This window comes from Rhineura floridana, chromosome 5, assembly GCF_030035675.1.
Source record: "Rhineura floridana isolate rRhiFlo1 chromosome 5, rRhiFlo1.hap2, whole genome shotgun sequence".
Classification (NCBI taxonomy): domain Eukaryota; kingdom Metazoa; phylum Chordata; class Lepidosauria; order Squamata; family Rhineuridae; genus Rhineura; species Rhineura floridana.
In genome coordinates this window covers 101,121,061-101,135,335 of record NC_084484.1, presented here as the reverse complement: position 1 = coordinate 101,135,335, position 14,275 = coordinate 101,121,061, and the positions used below count along the sequence as shown (strand labels likewise).

The following is a 14,275-nucleotide window of genomic DNA, read 5'->3' as shown; positions in this document are numbered from 1 at the left end:
ATTTACAACATATATAAATACACAATAAAACCATGTAAAATTTAAAAACAGAAATCATTAACTAATAATTGCAGGAAGAAATATTCTCAATTGTCTGTATAAGTCTGGTGACATAGGAAAGTGTTCAGAAGGTGTTGAGAAGTCAGAAGAGAAGGTGCCTGGTGAATCTCTCTTGTCAGAGCATTCCACAGGACTGGGGCAATGACACTAAAGGCTCGATTTCTTATTGTTGCCAAATGAGCCTTGCCAACTTGGAGGATGGCCAACGATGCTCATCCAGATGATCTTAGTGATTCAGCTAGAATATAAGGGTTCAGGCAGTCCCTAAAGTACCGTCAACTTAAGTTGTGCAGGTCATACAAGTCATACAAGGACCTTGACCCTGGCTCAGTAGTAGATGGGCAGCCAGTGCAGATGTTTTAACAATGGTGTCACATGTTGGCCAATCCAACAGTCGTCTGGCCACCACATCCTGCACCAGCTTCTGAACCAGGCCCAAAGACATCCCCATAAAGAGTGCATTGAAGTAATCTAGCTTCAAGGTTACCAAGGCATGGACTACAGTGGTCAAGCTGGACTACAGGTCCAGGACAGCCATAGCTGGCAAACCAGACAAAGCTGATAAAAGGCACTTCTAGCCACAGAGGACACTTGAGCCTCTAGTGAGAGAGGTGTACTCCCAAGCTACACATCTGCTCCTTCAGAGGGAGTGCGACCTCTGAAGGAGGATAGTACCCTGCTGAACCCCATAGCACAAGTGCGAGGGGGGCAGAGAGTATGCACCCAGTGCTCCTCACTCAACATGGCCCTGTAGGTAAGAACAGAACCACTGAAATATAGTATCTTGATACCCATCCCACTGAGTCACTCCAAGAGGATACCATGGTTAATGATATCAAAAGCCAGTAAGAGATCAAGCAGAAGTAGCACAATCATACTCCTCCTGTCTCTCTCATAATAAAGGTCATCCATAAGGGCAACCAAGGCTGATTCAGCACCAAAACTGGGTCTGAACCCAGATTGTAGAGGATCTAGGTAATCATCCAGGAATGTCTGCAAAGAGCACAACTGCTGTTAAATGAGATGGGAGGGATTGTAAAGAAGTATAGCACAGACAGCAAGACACATCACTCATCACACAGAAATGAACATTAAAAAAATAAGAAGAGCCCTGCTGGATCGGACAAAAGATCTTCCTAGTCCAGCATTCTGTTCCCGCAGGGGTCAACTAGATGCCAATGGGAAGCCTACAAGCAGGACATGAGTGCAACAGTACTCCCATGTGTGATTTCCAGCAACTGGTGTAGAAGGCAAGCTCCCTCTGATCTGATCCTGTTGGCAGGATACAGTCATCATGACTAACTGACATTGATAGTCTTTTCCTCCATAAATTTAAGTCATCTTAAGTTGGTGGCCATCACTACATCTTGTGGAATTCCTAGTGCATGCAGGTAATAGTACAATTTGGCCAGGGCCCTGCCATATAACATAATGGCTAAGGCTTAATGCTTGCAGGATCAACTTTGGTTTTTACTGGAACCAAAGGCCTACCAAGCAGAGCCAGGTGCAAAACAGCAGCTAAAGGCACAGCATCTACTCTGTTATCTTCTTTAGTCTTTCTTCATAGAGAAGGAGGTCTAACCCTCTGATCATTTTGATTGCTTTTCTAAGGCTGTAATGCTGTACTCACTTACTGCAGAATAGCCCCACTGAACTCAGAGGGACTTGCCTGTCTGTAGCTATGTAGAGGATTGCTCAGTCAATCAGTTTTGGGGGCTGATATTTCCACCAACAGTGATTCTGTGAAGGAGTATGTTTCTCTTACTTTGTCTAGTTTTTGTCCTCCCTGACACTGAGAAACTTTATCTCCATTATACTTCCCCCTGCCCTTGCTATAGATTTTATATTCAGGGATAGTTCTGTCTCAATGATTTGCAGTTCTACCAGGTTTCTGACAAGGCTATTATATCTATGTTATCTTAGTACAAAACACTTCAATTGTTGCATTTTGACACTGAGGCTTCTGCCATTAGCATATTGATATTGACAAACCATAACCCTATCCAATTGTCCTTTCTGGTGTACATTTTTCCTATGATTCTTTAGCAGTAGTGTAGTGGCAAATTCAGAAATGCAGGGCCCCTTCATGATAGTCACACCATGCCCCCTCACAGGCATGCCCCCAGAAATCACTGTTTTTTCTGCAATTACAGAATTATAGAACCAGAATAAAACTGCTGTGTGCATAGGCTCCCTGCCCCGTCCCGCTCAATCTCTCTCTCTCTCTGAGGCCAAACATTACAAGAAATGTTTTGATTTTAAGAATTCTGAAATGAAGTATGAGACTAGGATTTGGGAACCAAGGTACTTTGCCATGAAGCTTGCTTCTCACTTATCCTAGGACCCAGTCAACATGAAAGGGGAGGCATTAGCTACTGAGAAGGGTCTTCTCAGTTACTGACTCATCTCCTGATTTGCTCCAATTAGCATGAAAGGACAAGGAGGCATGTTGCTGGCCAAGTGAGAAGAATCTTCTTAGTGGCCAACATGCTCCCCTTTCATGTTGATTGGCTCATACATAGGGACCCTGTTGGGACCCTGTCCCCCCAAAAGGGATCCCTGGATGACTACACCCTTGTTTTTTTAGTTTCATTAAGCGGCTGACATTTGTTTCTGAATATCCATTAACAAAAGTAACCCTATCCCCATTCTGAGGACCTGAAGCATTTATGCTATCATTTCGTAAGGGTTGAGTTGTTTTGCATTGGATGCTTCCCAGCTCTTGCTGGCTTTTCCCTAGAAATCAGAACTCAGTCTCTTTTGTACATCCTCAGTCCATCACAAAATATACCCCAGTGCCTAAATACTAAAACTTTCCTCTTAACACCACTGTCTCATCCATGCTTCTCACAGACTCCACAGCTTTGCCTGTCTAGCTGACTGGCTGTGGAAGCTACATTATTTCTGTAAATGCTACCTTGGAGGCCCTAAACTTCAGTTTCTTACCTTGCCATCTACATTTCCCCCCTCAGGACCTCATGCATATATTACTTAATGTTGGTAGTGCACCAGGACTTCTGATTCCTGCTATCCTAAACGCCCAATTGTGGAGCACATGATATCCACAACTTTTGCAGCAGGCAGGGCAGACGCCCAGGTTGTCAACATCCTCACCACAAACACTTCTTTCTGTGTTCCTGATTGCCAAATCATGGTCCTAGAAGCGTTACCTGAGGAATGAATCTCTTCTGAGGGACACTTGCTTTCTTCCTTTACATGACAGCCTCCTGCCTCGAGATCTTTATTTCCCATGGTAGCCAAGGGCCCCCCTCTAGGATGCATACCTTAATGTGGTGAGGGGTTTGAGAGTACTGAAGAAGCTGAGAGCAACTCCTAGCAGGGGCACCCAAGGCAGAATGGTCAAAGCTGAGACACCAGACTAAGATGCATCCAAACTCAGAGGAAGGCAATGGTAAACCACCTCTGAATATCTCTTACCACGAAAACCCTATGAACAGAGTATCCAAAATGCAACACAAGATAGTGCTGGAAGATGAGACCCCCAGGTCAGAAGGCACTCACCAAGCTACTGGGGAAGAACAAAGGACATGTACGAGTAGCGCTATGACTAATGACACACCTGGGTCAAAGTTGAAAGGAAGCCCAGAGGCTGATGCGCACATAGATGCAAAAGGAGAGTCCAGAGCCCATTGCACAAGGCACCCATGATGTACATGTGGCACTCAGTGCAAAACACTGGGTAACCCCACACCTCTGCTTTATAACTGGTGAGGTTTTTTGTCTACATTTTTTTAAAAATAAGCTAATTCTTGTGCTGTGAAGTTTGTTTTCAAATGTGCTGTGAAAGGGTGCTTATTTATATGTAAGACTTCTTACCCACCCTTCAACATAAGGCCTCAGGGTGGGTTACAACCATAGAATATACAATTATAAAAACAGAGAAAATCATTCCAAATGGAACAAAACAATATAAATTCAGCAAAAGAGTTGGGTCCCACAACACAAAACACCTTAACTGTCAAGGCCAGGGTAAAGAAGTGAGTCTTCAGTTTGTGATGAGAGCTGTACATGCTAGACACATATCTCTGGGAAGAAAGCAATTTAGTGGCCACCACAGAGAAAGCCGTCTCCCAGGCCACCATTCTCACACTTCTGAGCACCCCCCCCCCAGATCTTAACATCTGAGAGAGTTGGTGGGGTCAGGTCTTTGGGGCCTAAGTTGTTTAAGGTTTTAAATGCTAATGTGAGCACCCTGAATTGAGCCTGGAAACAAACTGGAAAACAGTTTGCTGGTTTCTTTCCTGCCTTTCTTATCCTGTTGCCAAAGTTTCCCAGGTTCTAAAATCACCTGGATCCCTTACCTTTTCCTTGATACTTCATTATGTGGCTTTATTGCAAACTTCTCCTAAATACATGCCTGTAGGTACTTCCCCCTAATTCATATTGAAGCCAATTAGGGATGTGTGACTAGCTTGCAGATGAAAGGTGAATTCAGTCAAGCCAGCTGACTCAGCTGTTATGGACTGCACAAGACCACAACCACAAGAAATTATATCAAATAACTGAACACTGGTGATTAAAAGAGGAATGAAGGCATCAAATGGATCTGCCAACCCTACCCCTACCCCCAGCGGTCATCTACAAGAAGCGGAGCCAAATTAGACATGATGTCAGATGCATTACTGCATTTAATGTGTATAGGGCAGGGGTACCAAATATGGTAATCTCCAGATATTTTGCACTACAACTATCATCAGTCCCAGCCCTCATGACCAATGGTCAGGAATGATGGAAGGTGTAGTCCAAAACATCTGTAGAGCACCACATTGGTTACCCCAGTCTAGGTTGTGTTTTGGGTTTTTTTTGTAAATACTGACCAAGGGTGATGGTGCGTGTGTGTGTGTGGGAGAGATCAAGATTTAACATGTTTACTGTTTCCCCCCCTAATTATTTATAAGAATAAATAATAAGGGAAGAAGCAATAAGGATTTGACTGTGACATGCAGGAAGGGGTTAACTCTTCCTCCCCCACTGAAGTTATAATGAAATTGCTCTCCAAAAGATACTGTAAGCTGAGGGACAGAAGGTTCCAATGGATTTGAAGGGGATGTTAAATGGGACCATGGTTGGAATCTGTAATTGGAACTGTAGTTGGAAGGGTTCACCCTTCTCCCCATGTGCCAGAAGCCCAACTCTAATTGCTTCTTCACCCCACCCTCCTCAAACTGTTATTTAGAAGAAAAATGTTAAGTCACGTTAAATGCCATCATGCACATAACGTCACATGTCATCTGGCCAGTGTTTGATGTGTTTTGTAACAGTGGTGGCAATGTTTCCATTCTCCCTTCTATAACCCCTCTCACACTGTAAGGCAGGGATGGGGAACCTGTAGCCTTCCAGATGTTGTTTGACTACAACTCCCATAATCCCTGGCCACTGGCCATGCTGGCTGGGGCTGATGGGATTCAGAGTCCAAAAACATCTGGAGGGCCACAGGTGCACCATCACTGGTGTAAGAAAAGGAACAATGAATAGAGGAATATGTACAAAAATCATGAAAGCACGTAGCCTTCTTAAATTCATATCACAGCATGGAGCACATGTTTTAGTGTTTAGTGGAAGGTTGAAAAACCCATGAGATGCTAATTCCCAGCAGCAGAGATGGATGTGAAAAAATATCTTCAGACATGAGAAGGATGATAGCTGTGACAACATTGCCTCAGGTGTCTGAAAGATTACTCCTGAAGATGCAAACTAATTATTTGATATTAAAGTTCTGTAGCTTGCAGACAAATAAAGGGTTCCTATCAATTTCACATTTCATATCTTCAGTGGTTCTCTCCCATTTCTCTGTGGAGGAAAACTCTCTTTGTGGAATTTACAGTCACTTCATTTGTTACAAAACACTGACCTTGATGTGAACTAATTAGGGTTGCAACAGTTAAATAATACAGGTTGGCAGTCAGAAGCTTTGCTGGTATAAAAGATGTCTTTGAACATAACAGCCGTTTACACTTTCATGATCTCATCCCTAGAGCTCGGGGGGGGGGAGAAATACAAACTAATAAAAAGAACTTCATGTAGGGGCATTCTACACCACAGCAGATTATCATCCCGCAAACTCTTATCCAGGACACCACATGAAATGTAACCAGATTCTTTTAAATTGCAGTATAGATCATGATTAAAAAAAATATATTTTGGTAATAAGCAGACCTCTGATGATCTAAAGGCATCCTGGTCCACTTAATTGACTTAGAAAAAGTAAATGTAATATCAAATGCAACCTTCAGAGTTTAACAGCTGAGGTCACCTTGAAGGGGGGGGGCTGATATCAAGCAAAGTAGAACGAAATTCCCGCTAGAGTTCAGCCTTGATTTACAAGGTAAAAATAAGGTCTTCCTCACATGCTGTAAAGCATATCTTTAAAACAGTTAGTACTATCCCAATCCTAAGCATATTACATATAAGGTCTGTTGAATATGAAGAGTTTAAAATTGGGATATTGGGCAGTTGCTTTAAAGCAGATACTGAAGAATAAAGCTCTGTGAGTAGACACACACTCTATAAAGTTTTCTGTTCTATTACACTTTCCACATAATCCTCATAAGGTCTGTTGTATTGTTCTATGGTCCTATTCTTAATGTTTTAAATTGTCTTAGTATCTTAAGTGTATATTTCATGGTTTTAATGTCGCGAATAGTTTAATTCTATTTTAATTGTATATTTTTGTATGTTTATTTACCTATGTGTAGTTTTTATTTGTAAGCCGCCCTGAGTTCCAGTTTTGGGAAAAGGGCGGGGTAAAAATAAAGATTCATTCATTAATTCATTCATAATCACTGAAAGTGTGCCCCAAGTATATTTTAGCCACTGCATGATAATCCCTCTATAGCAACAATAAAAATACCCTGTTCACATATAATAGAATGGATTCTTCCTTCCCAGGATTTTGATGGAGGATTTCCCCCAGCCCTGTCTGACTCTGCAGGCCTCTGCTGGTGGGAAAGCTCCACAATCAGCAGAAAAGCCCCAACAGTAAGCAGCACCCCAATGCATCTGCCCAAACAAGAGATGGGCAAAAACTATCGCTTGCAGTACCCCACTGCTGGTAGCCTGCAGAAACCCCCAACATGGGGGATTTTGGAGAGTGGGCTGGACCAGCAGAAGGCCTGCTGGATCCTAAGTTGACCCTGCAGCCATCATAGGTCAACAACGGGGTCCAATCGAGGCTTCTTCACTGTGCCAGCCTGGGAGCTGGGGTAGCAAAGGGGCATTTTTCCTGCCCTGTTCTGGTTGGTGCGAGCTGCAAGGCTATGGATGTGGTGGCGGCTCCATTGCTCCACCAAGACCTGCCACTGCCAGCCAAGAGCTTGTACTGCAACCTTTGTCATTTACGATCAGTGACATCACAAACAAAATCAGTTGGACCACTGACGTTTTCAGTAGTAACATTGAAACAGAGATGGATACCACAATAGATAAGAACGACGTTTTCTCAAATATTAAATATTTCAGCTTTATTCTTGCAATTAAAATGCAATTTTGAGAGAAGGCCATGTGCATGCTATGGGAAGGAAGCAGATGGGCACCAATTATGCAAAAATCTATGGGGTGTAGGGGAAGCACCAACACCAAACTAAGAATTCATTTGAGGCAGATTTAAAGCAGATCAGCCAAAATGACATGAGGAGAAGTAAGCCCCAACATCTGTATTAAAAACACCTCTTCCCTATCTTGCAGTCAGGCTAGGGCCACTACACCATCTAAAAATCTATTTAATTATACATCTTTAAAGAAATGTTCTCTTACTCCTGTGAAATCCTTTGGCACTTCCTGTTTTGATCAAAACCTGAATCTGTCAGCTAATATGAAATATCAGAAATCCTATGAATGGTCATGGCAGGAGTCATCCCCTTTTGTTTGTTTTTTTAAAGATTTTTTTTAAGCCCCAGAAAATGTGCTTTGTTCATAAAACATAAGCTAAAATACATCTCCAGTGTATTTTGCAACCAGTTCAGTGTGTGTTATTAGTTGCCTGTTGTTTTGATGCCACTTTTAGAGCAGTTCACAGCTGACTATGCAGCAGCACCAAGACAAATGTGAACAAACGATCCACTTGAGCAATTTTGAGAAAATAGGGGAGAAAGTAAGATTTTCTATGGTTGACTTCTATAGGTTGTCCAGCTCTGGACCTAAAGCCAGAAGCTAGTGTGTATAAGGAAAACTCAAATTAATATTCTTCTCTAAATAAAATAAAGAAATTATGGATGGGAGAGAAATTCAATTAAATTTACTTTTCAAGCCAAATCTATCAAATTTGTATTTTCCAAAACAATATGAGAACCAAAACACACCCATCCTTCAAAATTCACAGTTACCCGAATTTTGCAATTTCGTTCTCCAACCAGTGCTTTTAAAAATGCATATATTAGGGGAAAGTGTACATTAAAAATAAATATATTCATGACAATAACATATAAAAATGCATTATTTTATGAGGAAGTGCTTGCACACATGTATACATTATTTAAAACTGCATACCAGAATGTGTTTATTAGGAGAAATTCACTCAAAAATGCTGAAGAATTTTCATAAAGATTAAAGAAAAGTTCATAAATTGATGCAGAAATGTGGAGAACTGAATTTCTGACTGGAAAAATGAGAAACTGAGAGAACCAAACTTGACAGATCTTTCCATCCCTACTATCAACACACACAGTTGCTGTGAGGTTACAAGGAGAGATAAGAATAAATGACATCCTGCCCAAGCCCTTGGGATAGGGTGGGAAGCCCTTAGGGCACAGTGGGAAGAGATGTAAATAGAAAAGCATGTGGTGGTGAGAAATTGCTGAGAGCTTCCCCTCCTTCCCTGCCAGCCTGAAAGAGGAAGAGCTGGCACAACAAGCAATAAGATGTAGCAGGAGCTTGCCCAGGGCCCAAATTCCTTAGAAAAAGAGATGAAAACAAAAGATAGCATTTTCTTTTGGCAAATGTAACATGTCCTAGGAATCAGTAGCATGTAAGACCCAGAAATTGCTCACTAGATGAGATGGAGCTGCCACACTAGGCAGGTAGGTACGTCACTGTTGTGCTTACCAGGAAGGAGAGGGGAAGGGGTGAGGCAGTGGGGAGGTTGGCATGTCGAAAGTGCAGTAGTAGAGCCTGTCGGGCACTCCTCCCAAAGCTTTGGCACCATGCTGATCTCGCTCTCTGGGTAAATAACAGCAACCCACCCACCAGGCAGGTAGGGTAGCACCAAACTGCTTCTGATAAACCTTATTTGTCCATTATCCACACATATAATGATGACACTTGTGGAGGGTGGCTAAATGGTGTCAATCTCCCCCCTCTCCATGCACTTGTGTTCATTGTACTGTCTGGAAAGGTCTCTGAATACCACTGTATGCAGAGAAGAGTCTTCACACATTTAGGCACCCAGATATTCCAGATTTTCCAAACGTCTAGGGTAGAATCCTCCACACAGGCAGTTGTACACACGGCCATATTTTCAGAAGTACAGCAAGTGTGTGTACATCAGGGAGCAGAGTCTGTCTATCCCCCCCACACACACATTCATGGTAAGTTCATATAATATATGAAAAAGGCAGTTCTAAACGCAGAGTATAGTGACTTGTAATTTAGAGATGCTTCCATGCAAGGAACTTAGGGAAGAGAGTTTAGAAATGATTCCTGGAGGAGGTGTTTGGAGTCAAGAGCAGACTGAGAGATGAGCTCCAAACAGAAGCAGTTAGTAGTTATTTTGGTTTGGCAGTAAAACATTATATTAACTTCTTAGCATGATCTTCATGTGAATGAACTGCTAAAATATTACAAGGTAGGAGAAGTGGAGGCCAATCAGATTTCCAAAGTAGGAGTACAGGCAGCTGAATACGTGGCTGAGAGAAGCCCCATCGAAGGACTTGAGGCTGGCTGCTATCTTGCAACAGAAAGAAGATTAATGGAGTTTTTGCAAACCCCATCCAGCCTACAGATGTCTGGCAATACTGCAGAAACATAAGAGAACATTCAGGCAAAGATATGAACTTTATCTGAGGCCACATTCATACCAGACATTTATTCCACTATGATTCCACTTTCAACTGTCATGGCTTCCCCCAAAGAATCATGGGAAATGTAGTTTGTGAAAGGTGCTGAGAGTTGTTAGGAGAACCCTGTTCTCCTCACAGAGCTACAATTTGCCATAGTGGTTTAACTATTTCCCCTTTCCAGGACATTCATGAGAGTTGTCTGTGTGGGGAACAGGAGTCTTCTAACAGCTTTTAGCACCCTTCACAAACTACATTTCCCAAACATTTATTTGAGGGAACCCATGACTGTTTAATGTGGAATAATAGTGGAATAAGTGTCTGGTGTGAATGTGGCCTGGGTGCCAAAGAAAACCCTGATAAAGTAAAATGGATGGAGGAGGAAGCACTGGAGATTTACATCAATTTCCACTTTGCAGGAGTAAAAGTGAATTTCACAGCTATAATGATAACATCTGAGAAGTATTACATACCCCCCAAAGAGTGAGACCCTTGAGAAACATAGATTCTTGACCTGCACGCAGAAAATTGATGAAAGCATGGGTCGATAAGCCATGGAGTTAAAAACTCTTAGCAAGACTTGTGCCTTTGAGATCTATTCTTAACAGACTCTCTGAGATCAGGGGCAGGATTATCTGTGGTATTAGGGAGAATGCAATAAGCAAAAGGCATGAAGAAGATAACAGTGACAGAAGTGGTAAGGGCTCAAGCAAAAGAACTGAATCCATTGGAACAGTCTGTCCATACACTAAGGAAGTAGGGATATGATATTGCTGTGATGAAATCTGTACTCCAACTTTTCTTCCTCTGTGAAAGAAGCCTCCGCTTTTCCTCATTCTCATGGCAGAATTTCGGTCACTGCACGGTTATGAACTTACTTTGTAGTTGTGAGGTGACTGAGGGTGATGCATGCATTTTTTTCCTTTCCAGTAAACATTTCTCCAGCACTCTACAATCTTCCTGGCTGCCTGTACTTCCTGATCTGAGAAATAGCCCCATGGGCGGAGTTACCTCATGATGTCTTCCCTGCTGGACTTTAACTGAAGCGCAGGCAACCAGGAAGAATGCAGAGTGCAGACCACTGGTGAGATGATTTGTAGAATGAAAAAAGGACACTCACAAACACTATGGTTCATGCACTAAAAAGAACAACAACCCTGCCCATATACAGGAATTATTTCACTGCATTAACAATGCCCAGCAAATTGTTAGAGTAAACTTATTTTCAACTGCTTGCACAATGAGCACTTTCTAGCGCTTACTTACCGCTTGGCATACATGTAATAAGTTTAAAAATAGTATGACAGAGATTTCTCCAATGCTCTTACAGAAAAGCAAGATGCTAGCATCTATAATGACCGATGTTACTATCTTTTGCACTGAAATAGTTCTTGAAAAAAAGTCTGAACTGGCAGTGACCGACCGGGAGAGAGACCTCGGGGTTGTAGTGCACAGCACGATGAAAATGTCGACCCAGTGTGTGGCAGCTGTGAAAAAGGCAAATTCCATGCTAGGGATAATTAGGAAAGGTATTGAAAATAAAACAGCCGATATCATAATGCCGTTGTATAAATCTATGGTGCGGCCGCATTTGGAATACTGTGTACAGTTCTGGTTGCCTCATCTCAAAAAGGATATTATAGAGTTGGAAAAGGTTCAGGAGAGGGCAACCAGAATGATCAAGGGGATGGAGCGACTCCCTTACGAGGAAAGGTTGCAGCATTTGGGGCTTTTTAGTGTAGAGAAAAGGCGGGTCAGAGGAGACATGATAGAAGTGTATAAAATTATGCATGGCATTGAGAAAGTGGATAGAAAAAAGTTTTTCTCCCTCTCTCATAATACTAGAACTCGTGGACATTCAAAGAAGCTGAATGTTGGAAGATTCAGGACAGACAAAAGGAAGTACTTCTTTACTCAGCGCATAGTTAAACTATGGAATTTGCTCCCACAAGATGCGGTAATGGCCACCAGCTTGGATGGCTTTAAAAGAAGATTAGACAAATTCATGGAGGACAGGGCTATCAATGGCTACTAGCCATGATGGCTGTGCTCTGCCAGCCTAGTCAGAGGCAGCATGCTTCTGAAAACCAGTTGCCGGAAGCCTCAGGAGGGGAGAGTGTTCTTGCACTCGGGTCCTGCTTGCGGGCTTCCCCCAGGTACCTGGTTGGCCACTGTGAGAACAGGATGCTGGACTAGATGGGCCACTAGCCTGATCCAGCAGGCTCTTCTTATGTTCTTATGTACTATTGCTTTCCCCCCTACCAATGTGTTAAAACACACACACACACACCACATATGCATTATCTAAAGTCTTGGGTTAGTTTCCCTTTTCAAGCAAGCAACATACAACAGGGCATGCTTTCTCCCCCTCCCTCCTTTTCAGAGTGCTAACGCATCTGAATCTTTCTGTCTCAGATAATGCTGAGAATAGATACTTGAAGGCAAAAGCAGACAATTACCAGCCTTTGCAAGCATTTAAAAGATTTGGGCCCTGGAGCAAAATGCTGTTTACTGAAGAATGAATGTGCCACTTGTACTTAACACCGCCAAGTATTTCTGAACTCAAACATTCTGGATACTGGCCACCAATGGACTCTAAGGAAGGTTTATAAGGTGTGAGATAACATCAAGCTCCTGTCTGCATTTCATTACTTCAGGGCCTTTGCTGTGTTTTAAAACAAGAAAATGCAAGTACCAACAGAGGGTATATTATTACATTTGCCTTTATGTTCACCTATCGCAGTTTTTAATTCCTCTCTGTAGAGTGCATCATCATTGACTGTATGATTTGGTCCACCCTGTCAAGACACTCAGTCAGATATTGGCTTTGAGTACATGGGAAGATTTCTAGTGAGATCACTGGAACTGTGCCAGTTTGCATATGCCTTATATAGAATTTGTTGTTGGACTACAGTTCCCATCATCCTGGTCCATTATCAGTGCTGGCTGGAGCTGATGGAAGTTGGAGTCTGACAATATCTGGCCACAGGTTCCCGAGTCCTGTTACAGAATGTTGTATTTTAAAAAGAGCAATCAGTAAGACTTAAAAAAAACCTTGGAGATAAAAAGAGACATCCTGAAGGGCTGAGAGGGGCCACTTCATTTTCCAACAGTCAAGAAAATAAAGTAGCAGCAATCAAGCTAAAGGGGACAGAGCTACAAGGCCTTTCTAATATTTTTAAACTAGGAGGAGCAAATCTACATTTAGAGCAAGATAAGTTCAACAGACATCATCCTTGCCTAATCATCATATGAGGGAATGCTGCATCAGGAAACAAATGCTTTAAGGAAGTATTTCCTCTATCTTCTTTTTATAAGTTCTCTGTCTCTTCCAAATGTATGACAGATTTTTTTAAAAAAATGCCTCTAACAAGGCCTTCATTGTCTCAGACAGGTGTGAAACTGGAACCAATTCACAGCCAACAACCCTGGTATCAGAGCCAGCTCTTCAGCTGAAACATGCATCAGCCATCCAGCAATACCAACACAGCCAGCCAGAGACTCAACAATTTAAGGCTTAACATTCTCTCTCTCTCTCTCTCTCTCTCTCTCTCTCTCTCTCTCTCTCTCTCTCTCTCTCTCTCTCTCTCTCTCTCTCTCTCTCTCACACACACACACACACACACACACACACACACACACACACACCATAAATCAGATGTGCCAGCCAACCATCGGCTTCTTGGGCAGGTGCCTGCAGACTGTCTGTGCAGATGAGACTGTGCTTGTTTGGGTTAGTGGAAACATTTTTTCCCTTCTGAAGATGAGAGCCTGGGTGGAGCAACTAGTTCAAACACATCCCTGTTGGCCCTGTCTTGTCTCTGCTGCCTTCTTGCATGCGCCTTTTGTGAGCCTCTTATACTTGTGAATAAAAGAGACTCACAACAAGCATATGCAAGAAGGCAGTGGAGGCAGGGAGCGTTCAAACACAGAAGGGATCTTCATGTATACCTGCAATCAATCTGTGATGCCTTGCCAAAAACAAAAAAAGTCCACAACTAATAGCACATATAACTGTAACAACTGTAACTGTCCAGAGGAACTGGCCTGACTATCCAGCTGCAATGCTCCCCTGAAACAAATGGTTGATAGCCTTTACTTCAACAAGATTGGTAGGTGAGCAGCAGGTCTCTGCATAACAGCTGCCCAGCTCTGCTGTGTGACACCTATATTAAGAAGAGCCCTGCTGGATCAGACCAAAAGTC

General features: G+C 42.5%; 1 protein-coding gene across 4 annotated transcripts in view; it reads right to left on the bottom strand.

Annotated features, from left to right (window-relative positions):
• Nucleotides 1-14,275, bottom strand: part of RUNX1 (RUNX family transcription factor 1) — a 272,128-nt gene that overhangs the window by 21,181 nt on the left and 236,672 nt on the right. The window lies entirely within an intron of this gene.